The 10,692-nt window shown below is 37.8% G+C and overlaps 1 long non-coding RNA gene across 1 annotated transcript; it reads right to left on the bottom strand.

Moving 5' to 3' along the window:
• Positions 1-277: 277 nt before the first annotated feature.
• LOC147913484 (uncharacterized) lies at positions 278-2,347 on the bottom strand. Its single transcript, XR_015548756.1, has 2 exons — positions 1,955-2,347; positions 278-949 (listed from the first exon to the last, which is right to left on the bottom strand). It is a non-coding gene; the product is annotated as an uncharacterized LOC147913484 (long non-coding RNA).
• Between the last annotated feature and the right edge of the window lie 8,345 nt (positions 2,348-10,692).

Here is a 10,692-nt window from a genome sequence, read left to right as displayed (position 1 = left end):
GGGTCTTTGCAAATGTAATCAAGTTAAGATGAGATCATACTGATTAGGGTGGGCCCTAATCCAATAGGACTGGTGTCCTGTAAGAGGACACAGACACAAAGGAAGAAGGCTAGGTGGCAACAGAGGCAGAGATTGGAGTGATGCAGCTGCAAGCAAAGGAGAACCAAGGATTGACGGCCACACCAGGAGCTGGAGGAGAGGAGGGAGGGTTTCTCCCCTACTGGTTTCAGAGAAAGCGTGGCCCTGCTGACATCTTTGGACTTCAGGCCTCCAGAACTCTGAGACAATAAATTTTTATTATTTTAAGTTATATACACATACACAAAAAGAATTATATAATCTCATTTGTGTGAAAAGATCCTGTTTATTTTACATCCTTTTCTAAGGCGCTCAATTTTTTGCCATGAGCAAGAATTACTTCTATTACAAAAACCAATTATAACACATCATTACGTCTCTCACATTTCTTCACATCTTGTAAGCAGAGGCACTGACAACTTTTTGTTCCAGATTATCTTTTCAAGGATGTTTATATAGTGAACAGCCTTGGAAGACAGAAGTAATGTCTCCCTCCAAAGCACAGGCCAGGTTGGCTTACTGTCAGTACAATAAAGATAATGTCTCCCTCTGGGGCAAAGACTGAGCCAACTTGCTTGTAGTCTCTTTACGAAAGATTGCGGTTTCTCAAACTCGGGATTCTCCGGTTGTGACACAAACTCACTGAGCATGTTCGACATCCATGTGTGCTGACCTGCCCCTCACCCCCTGGGACTTGGCGGGGGCAGGGAGACAAGCACTGATGGGAACATAAAGCTCGTGCTGCTCGCTGTGCTTTGAGTAAGAAAGTCTTTTTTCTCCACCCCAAGTGTCCTGAGCCTTCTGCGGGTGTCCACAAGACTGCGGCCGTTAAATTGCTAGCTTCCAAGTGTGGTGAAATCTCTTCATGCCTCTGGACCCAGGAATTACACAAAAATTTAATTAAAATAAGATACATAAAATTGTGACAAATTACACAAAAATTTACCTTATAAATTAAACAAAATATAACATTTTGACATACAAAGTTAAATGAAATATCCTAGATGCTCAAATTGTCTATTAGGATAAAAAAAGAAGCATTTAGCATCCAAGTTGTTGCTGGTATTTCAAAAGGGGTTCACTTAAAATAGCATCTGACAGAGTGTAGCCCATTTCCATTTGAGTGGTGTCAGAAACCAGCATCCCCACCTTTTAACGCTGTATTGGAAAAAAAAAATCTCTGTTGTAATAGGATACACTATATCAATGTAGTATTTGAAGATTAATATAATAAACATCAAGATTTCATGAATTTCTACAAAAAAGACAATTTAGATCATTTTGAGGTTTCAGCAACAGATTCTTAACGACTAAGCCTTGAGTAACAGTCATTCTTTAAAAACTGTTCACAGAAACATCAAATAAAAAGCAAACCTTTTAGTATTAACATAATTTTGTTGAGTGAATTGCATTCCCCATGTATTGAGAGTGCTCTCTGCTTTTATGAATAGTGACAGCCTCCAGGGGTTGAGAGAATTAAAATTAAGTGGCCTCATCTCCAGTCAGCTCAGTTCCTCATCCACTTCCACCAACGCTGGAGAGCCTTCTTAGGACTTTCTCCACCTGGCTAGAGCATAAGGCTGCTACCAATCTGAGGGAAACGTCCTGGTTTCTCATTCTCCACAGGACAGAAGAGACTTCAAGCACGGCTGCTGTGCAGCGGGGCTCAAACTCTCCTGAGATTATTGAGACTAAAGATTGTGTTTGCGCTGTCGCATGTGGGGCAGACAGCTGTCTACACCCACTGATTGATAGGGTCCTCTCTCTTTTTCTCAACTTCTGCTTTTGGAGTCAGATCATCTCACTCCTTGGTCCGAAAGCGCACGCTCAGAGAAGGCCCAAGTCTTCAGGTCTTAATTCACCGAGATGGTCCTACCTGTCCTGGCCACTCAGCTCTGTCTCCACTTCCGTTTTCCCAAAAGGCGGAGCCTGAGACAAGTGCCGACAAGCAAGAAGTTCACTTTGGGAAGGGATTCCGGAGAAGCGGAGCGAGGGAACCCGAGACAGTCAGCGGAGGCGACACCCGTCTAAGGCCGCGTCCGGAGCTGGCTATCCCCGGGGCGGCGGGAGCCCCATCCTGCCCAGCCGCTCTGCGGTCCCGGGTCCGCGGTGCCACACGCGACGGGGAAGCTTTAGTCACCAGCGGTCATCCCCCGCGGGCCGGGGCCGCCCCAGGGGATGGTGTCTTGGCAGGTCCAGGTTTGCTGGGGAGCAAGCAGAGCGGAGCAGGGCCCACAGGCATCCCCCTGCCCGGCGAAGCGCCGACGGCCAGAGCGAAGGCGGGGCGGCGCCCGCGCGCCCCCACCCCGGCGCCTCTCGGAGCCCCTCCCCTGCCGCGCCCTCTAGCGCCGGCCTGCGCCGCGCCGGGCCCCGCCTCACGCGGCTGCTCTTCGCGTGTGAAATGCTGTTCCCCTGGACGGCTTCTTCAAGTCCTCGCTCACCCCGCATCTGAAGGCCGCACACGCTGACCGCTCTCATTAATACCGCATCGTGCGCTGCCCCTCCGCCCCACACCCCAGACCCCCACCCCCACCCCTCAGTCCCCCATGAACTCAATCCCTAAACCCTTCTCTGTTTGTTTTCCTCTTTCCTTAGCAACTCTTACCTTCACATATACCTTAGCACTGATTATTTATGTTTATCATTTAGAACCTGGCCCCGCTCCCCAATCTACAGGCTGGAAGCTCCTGTAGGATCTTTGATTTATTCACTGATGAACGTATTTCAAGCCATCTTTGGGGGAGATTTCAGTCCTTTTATTTCATAACATGTTTTAACTCAGATAAAAAATGACTCTAAAGATAATTACTCAGGTTCAAAAAGTGGAAATCAAGGGACCAAAGAGTTTACCTTTTTTGCGGTAACTATTAGACGCAATGCTCTTAGAGGGTAATTAGAGTGTTCAAGATTAGCAACTGCTAATGCTTGAATTTAAAGCAATTTGCACTTTTAAAGCAATTTGAACCTTCTAAAGGCACCAAGTACAAATCTCTTGTAGTTTAAAGTTTTCTCCTTATTATAAACCGTCAATCAGTATGTCCACTTGATGAATATTTGGGGTTAAAAAGATGACTAGGTGGTCTAATAATAGCTAGCTGACAGGGAGAAGGACATACTATTATAAATTTTCTGTTTGAAACTTTGTTTTAACTAATTTAGAAACTTCTCATTTTTATGTAACTGCTAAACAGAAAACCCAATATTATGTTTGTCACTCTTTCTTTGAGAAAACTTATTCCTGTGATTTGGTTTTCTTGCATAAGCTTCATGCATTGGCTACATTGGTGATGACATTTTAAAAACAGAGGCGGCAACGTTTCTGAGGTGACGGCCAACATTAGAAAATTGTCATATTAAACAATTAAGCATAAGGAGAAAAAAAGACCCAGAAATATCAGAGCTGCTTCATGTTTTTTCCCAAGGTAGAGTGGTGCTAATCCAAGTGTGGTCCGCTGGCCAGCGCCAGGTCCCCTGCTTGTCACGGGTCACGACAAGACAAGCACAGACCTGAGAATGAGCGTTTGTCATTGCAGTGGTATCAGAGTACAGTGTCATTGCACTCAGAGTTGAACGGGTGTAGAGTAGTTGGGGTGTTGCCAGACCTGCCTGGTGAGGTGCGTTTGGCACCAGCAGTGTAACTAGTCGTGCGCGGGAGGACATGCACTGACTAGTAGGACACACACGCTAGGAAAAAAATAAGTACATAAAACTGTCTCTCCTCAGATAACTTGAAAATTCTGCTCTGGAGGTCTTATGATTCTTCAGTTCCTATATTTGGATTTGTCATGGAAAAAAAAAAGAGTTTTCAGTAAATTTTGAAGTGAAGACTGTCTGATTTCCTCAGCGGCCTCTGGCCAGGACACCGTCCCGTCCTTCTGAGGGACTGCACCGTGGACAGTAACTCCACATCGCAGTGACCGTGAAGAAAGGTTATCCCCAAGAAAGTCCCTAAATTAGTGTTTATAGCCTTCTACTGAGAACATCTAGAAAAAGTTTTTAAAAAGAAAAGAAAAAGAAGTGTTTTCTTTTTCCTAACGTCATTTACAACCATTTCTGTTTAAGTTTTAGCAATGATTCACAGCCTCTGGGCCAGTGATGACAAACTCAAGTTCTTCATAGAGCCAAACAGGTGTTAGAAAAATTATTCAAAACTTAGAAATAGGCAAAAGAGATTAGTGGAAGTTTGTCCCGTGCACTTTTGATCTTGACATTTTATTATTGCCTATTTTACCACTATACAAAGAGAGAGATTAACTTGTAAATTTTTGTACAATACAAATGCAAAAAGTTTCTTTCTGGGGGTTGAAAAACCCCAAAGACTTATTGCTCTGTAAGACATTAACCAGTTTTAGATCAAACCCAAAAATATGCATTCAAAAATGCTTTTTGAGCTCATCATACCACCTTTGATACGTTTATTTCATATTTATGAGTTATAATTTTACCATTTTGAACGTTATACTTTAATATAATACAGTTAATATGAATTCTCTTTTTTCTTTCAGCTCTTTTGAATAAGAGTTTTTTAACTTTCGATTAAAAATTACAACACATAGAAGGTTACTCGTTTCTCCTAATTTTGGATTTGTCCGTATGAACTGGGATCTGATCTGCAAGTTGTTGAATGAACTAAAATATGTACTAGATAATTTTTTACAGAATAAAGAGACACAAAACTAAATTTTTCATATGTGAAGAAAAATTCGTATTCATAGATATAATTTCGCTTTTAATTTTTATAAGTGTGTATAATGGTACATATATAAGAAAGCATTGGCAAAATGGGCATTTGAAGGAATATTTCTATATCCTGTTATTAACACTGGCCAGTGATGTAAGGTGTTATTAAAGTATTTTTAATGGATAAGAACAATTCTTAAAAGATACGAATTGATAAGTTCTCATCCTCCCTTAAGATCACAAGAAAAAATGTCAGGGATGTTAAAGGGAGGAAAATCTGCATGTTAGAATTGATGAAATAAGGCACATCACTTGTCTGAGAGAGATAAGCATCACAAGAAAGGTACAACCAAAGCTTTCTGTGTTCTCAAGGTGGGAGAGTGACTTTTTGTTGGGATGATCAGGAAGGTATTTCTGGAGGAAGTGATAGCTAAAATGGGCCTTGATAAATTGGGATTTGACAATCTGGGTTTGTCTACTAGTGTGACATATAGTTAGAGAAAATAGCCAGAACAAAGCAAAGAAAGCATGGGCATGCTTGGGAAATATAGCAAGTAGATAGGGAAAAACCTAGAGAATGTGCAGAAATTGTTACAGACTGCATTACGTTCCCTCAAAACAAATATGTTGGAGCCCTAGCCCCCCAGTGTGACTGTATTTGGAGACTGAGCATTTAAAGGTAACTAAGGTTAAATGAGGTGATAAAGGTGAGGTCCTAATCTAATAGGACTGGTATCCTTATAAGAATAGGAAGAGACACCAGAGTTCTCTCTCTCTGCACGCATGGAGGAAAGGCCATATGAGGACATAGTGAAGAGACAGTCAGCAACAAACCAAAAAGAGAGCTCTCACCAGAAACCAACCCTGATGGCACCTTGATATGGACTTCTAACCTCAAGAACTGTGAGAAAATAAATACCTGTTGTTTAAGCCACCCAGTCTGTGGTATTTTGTTATGGCAGCCTGAGCAGATTAAGACAAAGATGTGGTAACTATAATAATATGTAATATTCAGTGACTGTCTATTATTTGCTAATATGCACCTTGCTTTACACATAGCATCTCTATTTCTCAAAAACCTCTACATGGTAAAGGTTATTCTATAGGTAGAAAATAAAGAAACAGGAAGATTTAGTAGCTTGATCTCAGTCACATAATTTATAAATAGAGCAAAACTTCAAACTGATTCCAGTAGCCCCAGGGGTGTTCTGGAGCTGGCTTGGCCCAGACCAATAGTCATTGAGAGCTGATGATGGGCATCTCTTCCCAAAGGAGCATGCTTGAAACCAGCCATGGTTGGACTGTTTACACAGCAGAAAGTGGCAAACCCTAAAAATCAGGACCCTTTTTTTCCCAGAAAGCTAGTTGTTAAACATTTACCATCATACCACTAATGGCAATACATTACCTCCTCTATGAAGAAAAGGAAAGAACTGCCAAGACAGGTTGCAGTCGTACTGTAGAGGGTTTAAATGTTGGTTAGACCTGGTTATTGCTGCTGCAGAACAGCACGGATTCATTCAAGTTTAGTTGATCTCCAGAATATTATGGAGTGCTTTGAAGATTACAGTCAATAAATATTTTTCTCATTGCCTGTTAACAAGGAAGACTGAGTAACGGCCTATGTTGTCACCAAGAGAAGGCATGCCTTTGTGAATTCTCCCAATTTAGTGGCTTTTTATAAACACTTTCTTACTCTAATTAAATCTCTGCCTTTATGTTGCATTCTGGAGAAATGTGTGAACTGAAATGGCTGGTGAAGCAGGTGCAACAAATAATACTAGAGAGGTATCAAAAATTCCTAGAAAAATTGTCACACGCAGTGTTAAAATGCAAGTTTTATGGATGTTCAGGGCTAGTTCCAGGAATTGGTGGAGAAAACAGATGGCAACAATAGCTTATTAGGGATTCTTACATATTGTCTTATATTATAAAGGGCATCATAAAAAAATACAACAATCTGGGCAGAAGTAAATAACAATGCATGAATAGTAGCTGAAAGAAACTACGGCTAAGGGCCAAATCTCAAACCCTGAGGAGATGATGACAAGGAAACAGTAACTGTCTTGAGCAGATCTCCCTAAGGTCTACATTCTGAAGACACTGCGTAGCCCGTTGTGAAGATCGCACCCACCTTTGATGAGCATCAGCTGCCTATAGTTTTAGCATTGTTATGTGGACAAGGAAACTCTGATTGGGTTTGTGGAAGAAAAATCACGAGTTGCTTTGAGTGTTATTTTCTCCTTAGAGAAGGAAACACATTGAGGTAAGTTAAATGGTACTTAATGTTTTGATTAGCTATCCTGGTTTCCCACACTGTAACTCTGCATTGCACTTCCTCGAAACAGTCATCTGTACATATTGATAAGCATAACCATGGGATTGCATTTCAGTTATTAATAAGTTTGACTTCAAATATAGATGAAGTAAGCTGAGTATGATTCACAAGGAACCCAAAAGGGTCCAAAAGAATAAATAATAGTAGTATCAGGCAATTGAATAACAGCTTCTTAAAGGAAGCTTAAGATATTCTACAAGATATTGTGTTAGAATTTATTTAACATATTTTAGTTACAATGAAAATATTTTATTTTGGTGAAGAAAAAGCCATTACGCAAATAAATAATGGAAATAATGGCATTTATATAAATATAAAAATATTCCAATCACATAAGTAGTTGGTGGTAATAGTGAAAAATATCTTGTAGTAACTTATCTTCTTCTGTCCTCATTTCTAAGCAAAATTAAATTATAAGAATTATACTATGGAGAAGAGACTCATGCAGAAATAACTGTCCTGTAATGTTTCTTCAACTAAAATGTTTTTAATTGTAATAATAATGTGGTTATTTTTTGAATAAATATATGTGTGATTTTTAAATATTACATAGCTAAGTCTTAGAATTTAATGAAAACATATACAAATATATGGAATGACATACCACCAACTCCAGTGATTTGAGCCAATGACTTAACAACAAAAACAACATAAACAGGTTATGTACAATGACACAAAAATCAGGTTGACTTCAAAATGTATCTGTGCAACATCAAACAGTGGGAGAAAATGAAACAATATCCACAGAACTTTGAAGTAAAAAGTGAGTGCTCATCACACCTAATGTAGGTGTGATAAAGATGCAAAGATAGAGATCATCTTAATGATGAATTGCAAAATGCCCTGCTGAAAATGGTGAGAAATTAATACAAATTAGGAACCTATTATCCAGGTTATGATGACCGAAAAGGATTTGACTTTGAACATTAAATTAATAAACATATAGAGTTAAACTAATTCATTCTAAATTCTCATGCAAAGCTAAACAAAAAATGATAAAAAGAAAGAGAAAAATTGGATAATGATTAAATCCTGAGTTAAATTAGTGAAATACTGTAAAGGGATGAAGATAGAGGGGATACTTTTATCCCAAAAGATGAAATAAAAATTCTGTATTCCTAATCTTTCTTATAGGAGTTTCAAAATGATTGTTACACTTTTACATTTATAAGAAAAATGAGAACATAAATTTGTAAAGCTTTTTCATAAAGAAATTAAAACATTTTGACAGCAGAAAAGGGCTCCTAGATCATTTATCATGAAGAAATAATCCCACATGCACAAAATAAAGTGCATGTAGATGTTCTGCACTCTATTATTTTTAATGGCAGAAACTTGGACACAACCTCTTTAACACTAGGGAAATGGTTACATAAATCCGTAATATAGTTTCAGAAGTAGCCATTAAAGTGATGCTGAGAAATAATTCATAATAATATGAGGAAATGCTTAAAATTTTGGATGAAAAACTCACATGTATGTAATATATAAGTGCATGCACACACACACACAATACACATTGCATACAAAGTACATAAAAAAATCAGCTACCTAAACTCTGTAAAATGTACATTGAAATAAATACACAAAAATTGGTTCCTGTTTGTATAATGTATACAGTTTATACAAATGTCTAAAGTTTGTGGAACTCTAGGTAGTGTTTCCTTCCTTTAACACACACATACACACACTCACACAAACACACAAAATAACAGTTATGTTCTAGAAAGCTGTTGTAAATGCTGAATTAGTGAATACTGAGCTAGTATGCCTAGGGAAAATATAAGGTTAGATCCTATAAGTCTCTGGTCACAGCATTTCATTAACCAATAGATACATGACCTTGTTTTATGTGTTTCTATTTAAAGACACATTATTTGATTTATATTTCTTACCAATAATTATATGCAGTATTTCTTTATAATAAAACACTAGCCATGAAAGGTTTAATGTTTTCCTTGTTCTGAATACATGATTGTAAATTTCTTTGGCTTTCAGCTTCACAATAGTAATGTCCAGGACAATTTTTTTTTAATTGAAATATATTTGACATATGACTGTGCAAATTTAAGGTGTACGACATGTTAATTTGATACATTTATATATTGTAATATGATTGCCCATTGTAGCAATAACTAGCACCTTTATCACATACTTAATGATTCTTTTTAGTGATTAGAGTCATGAAGTTCTAGTCTCTTAGCAAGTGTGATGATTATAATACAATATTGTTGTCTATATTCACTATACCGTGCACTAGATCTCTAGGGCTTATTTACTACTCTTTGCAAGTTCGTACCCTTAAACAACATCTGTCTATGCCCAGCTAACCACCATTTTACTTTCTGTTTTTATGAGTTTGGCTTTTTTAGATTCCAAATATAAATGATATCATATAGTACTTGCAAGACACTTTTTTTTATCGGTTGTCGTCTCATGAATTCACAAATTTAGCCATTTAAAAATTTTTCCATAGCTTTATTGAGCGTGATAGGAGTTATTTTAGCACTTTCTGGAGCAGCCTCACATACAAACTAATGCTTTTTTTCTTCTTTCTCCTACATATGCCACATTGTTGATTCATTAATGTGAGACTCAAGGCCAATAGCACTTAATTCATGCCTGAAGGAAGCTTATCCAACACACGTAATTTCTCCTCCTTATAACACATCAGAGCCTTCTTGTTCTTAGAAACACTAGACAGCACTTCAGCCCTATGCTTGGGGCCATTTAAACAACAAATCAGCAACAAAAAGCACAAAAATGCAAAACACGTGGCTCTAAATGGATTGTGAAAAGGGGTCTTGTTTACAGTATAAGAGCCAAAACAAGAAGGTAGAGCATCACCTCATTTGCTCTCACCTGAAAATGTGTGTCGTAAGGTGAATCAAATATTTGCTGCTCTGGGCCTGTCCACAAATGATCTTAAATGTCCATGAAAGCACCAGGAGTATTGATTTTGGGGGTTACAAATAAATTTTAGCAAGTAAGTGAATTTGCAAACATGGAACCTGGGAATAATGAGGACGAAATGTGTGTGTGTACATGTATGGCATAGTTTATGGTAGTCAAATGTCTTTACACCTAGAAAATATAAGATAATTGGCTAAGAAATAGAATTAATAAAATAATTTATCTATAAAAATCATCAGTTATTCTGTATGTGAGGAAAGATATTCCATTCATAATGTCAACAAAAATAATAAATACAGTAAAATTCTACCAACGGAAATTCTTAATTTTTAAGTTGATGTTAATTTTTCTTTAATTATAAATTTAATTGGCTTATACTAATCAAAATTATCAATAATTTCTTTAGGCAAATTAAAAAAATTTCTTTTTTAAAGAAATCTGGAAAAATATATATATAATAGCCAAGCCATATTTTCAAATCAAGAGCATAGAATTTCATAACAAATATTAAAACAAATTTTGGCCAACAATAGAGAAGACAGAAAAAATGGAGCATAATAGATAAACCAGGAACACATTTTATTATATAGAAGCACTTAATAAGTAACGAAGAGATATCACAATTTAGCAGAATAAAGAAAATCAGTCAGTAAAGAGTGTTAGGTTAATTGAGATCCTTATTT

This window comes from Ceratotherium simum, chromosome 27, assembly GCF_057802395.1.
Source record: "Ceratotherium simum simum isolate JZ-2026a chromosome 27, ASM5780239v1, whole genome shotgun sequence".
Lineage (NCBI taxonomy): Eukaryota > Metazoa > Chordata > Mammalia > Perissodactyla > Rhinocerotidae > Ceratotherium > Ceratotherium simum.
This window is presented reverse-complemented; position numbering and strand designations above follow the sequence as displayed.